The sequence below is a fragment of the Cicer arietinum genome, chromosome 6, assembly GCF_000331145.2.
Source record: "Cicer arietinum cultivar CDC Frontier isolate Library 1 chromosome 6, Cicar.CDCFrontier_v2.0, whole genome shotgun sequence".
Classification (NCBI taxonomy): domain Eukaryota; kingdom Viridiplantae; phylum Streptophyta; class Magnoliopsida; order Fabales; family Fabaceae; genus Cicer; species Cicer arietinum.
This window is the reverse complement of record NC_021165.2, coordinates 22965004-22967466: the sequence shown is the minus strand read 5'-3', so window position 1 is coordinate 22967466 and position 2463 is coordinate 22965004.

Genomic DNA, 2463 nt, shown 5'->3' with positions numbered 1-2463 from the left:
GAACTAGTCTCTGCGTGCCATCTCTCAGCAAAAGCAGATATCATGTTACCATCAATCATATGCAAACTACATCTTCTCAGAGGACGTAATCCAGATATATTAATCCAATGATCTATTTGAGCAGGTAAATGATATCTAATATCAATAAATTTGTCTTGCTTTTTGCCATTGGAAACAACTTTCAAGGCACGTCTTTCCTGTTTAATTAAAAATAACACAATTAAAAATATATTATAATCTTATACTACAAATAAATTATAATGTGTAATAAAATAACCTATACTACAAATATATTATAATATGTAATAAAATAAATTATTTACTAACATCTCCATTCCACACATTAATTGCAATATGATGCTCATAATCTGTAAGGACAGAAAGATCATAAGGACCTCCAAGAAACATGGGTTCATCAGGCTGGTGCTGCTGACCATGTTCATCATCAAAATGTTGCTGCTGCTGGTCATATTTCAAACACTTTACCCCCACACTGAAAAATCCGGAAAAGTAAGTTTTCGGAAAATTTAGTTTTTACTACCGGAAATTTCAAAAACGAAATTTCCGGTAGTTCAAAATACATACCGGAAATTTCAAAAACGAAATTTCCGGAAATTTACAACTACCGGATTTTTCAAATTTCCGGTTTGCCTCCTGGAAATTTCCGGTATGTATTTTGAACTACCGGAAATTTCAATCCTCTTGAAATTTCCGGTAAAAACCAAATTTTCCGAAAACTTACTTTTCCGGATTTTTCAGTGTGGGGGTAAAGTGTTTGAATTTTTTGTTATTTTGAGTTTTACTGTTTTTTTAGGGGTATTTTAGGTATTTTACAACAAAATTTTTATGTTGGGGGGGTATAGGTTTAAATGGGGGGGTACAATAGCCAATTGTCGCCATTTGAATGCTTCGCATTCTTTACGTATCCTATTCACATATTTTTAATAAATGGATAAAAATACCTCTAAAATATCTACACATTTTTGTAAATTTTCAAATGTAATGTATACTTCATAACTATTATAAATAATAATTTTTATTCTGTAAAATTAGAGAAAACGTGAGGTAGAGGAATTGAGATAATTCATAAAACTAGATGGAAACTGAAAATGGGATAGTTAGAAGTACAAAAAAAAAATTATTTAAATTGTGCAAATATATAGGGTGTGAGAGGATCTACTGTGACTGTGAGTTTAGATTGACAAAATGGATGGATGAAATGAATTTGGATGATAATGGATGGATCAAAACAATTCATTAATCCATTTACAATTCACTAATTTTTTTAATAAAAATTCCAATTCTACTCATCCACTAAAATAAAAAACAAAACAATCCAATCCATCAATTATCCTATTTTAATGGATGGATATCCATTCAATCCACTTAAGATTTTATTTTTTTTTATATTTCAATAAATCAATATCTATAATAATAATAATAATAATAATATGTTTTATTTATTATTTTTAAAAACTGTTCTACACAAAAAAAAATTATTTTTGATATTATTTTTTTACTATTTTAAAAGTTATTTTTATTTAAAAAATAATATATAATTGTTTTTTACTAAATAAAAACACATTTTTTAATTACTTTTCTATTTTAAAATTAACTACTGTTTTATTTTTATTAAAAGAAAACTACTGTTATTTTTGTGGACTAAAGTTAACTGTAGTTTTTTCTTTCTTTCTGAATTAGTTAACTACAGTTTTTAATGTATTAACAAAACAGTTTGTATATTACTTTTTAAAAAACAGTTTTTAAGATTTTTAAAGTAAATAATTTAATTATTATAAATTTAAAAATAAAGTGGTAGTTAAAGATCGTTAGAAATGGAGCTTCGACAGTTCTCTAAAGTGATTATCGATGTAGTTTAGACGGTCTATATAGTTCTGACGATCCACAATGATCATTAGTCGATCACCACCCACCAACTCTTATTATTAATATTTAATTAATAAGTTATAATAATTAACTCATGAACAATTCAGTTTTTTTTTTTAAAAAAATACAATTGAAAAAAAGTTTTTTAAAATAACTTAAATTTTTTTTTTAAATAATAAAACAAAACCTATTTTTTAAAATAGTAATCAAACAATATATTTGTGTAAAAATAAATAATTTTTTCTTTAAAATATTTTTTTAAACAAAAAATATAATTATATAATTACAGTTTCTTAAGGGTACATATTGTAAAATAAAGGTATCTTATATGTTGGATTGCAATAAAAATAAACGTGATCCATTATATTTCGAAATATGGTTTATGGATTGGATCCATCCATATTTATAAATTGATGGGTGAAATCTAATTAATAATTTAAAAGTTTATTTTCTCATCTCTAAGTCTTATTAAGAGTCCCTAAATTTTATTTAGATTGGCTAATTTTGAGGTGTATTTTTATTTGTTTGAATTAGACAATCCAAATGTGTATTTTTGTTTATTTAAAAATATTGAGG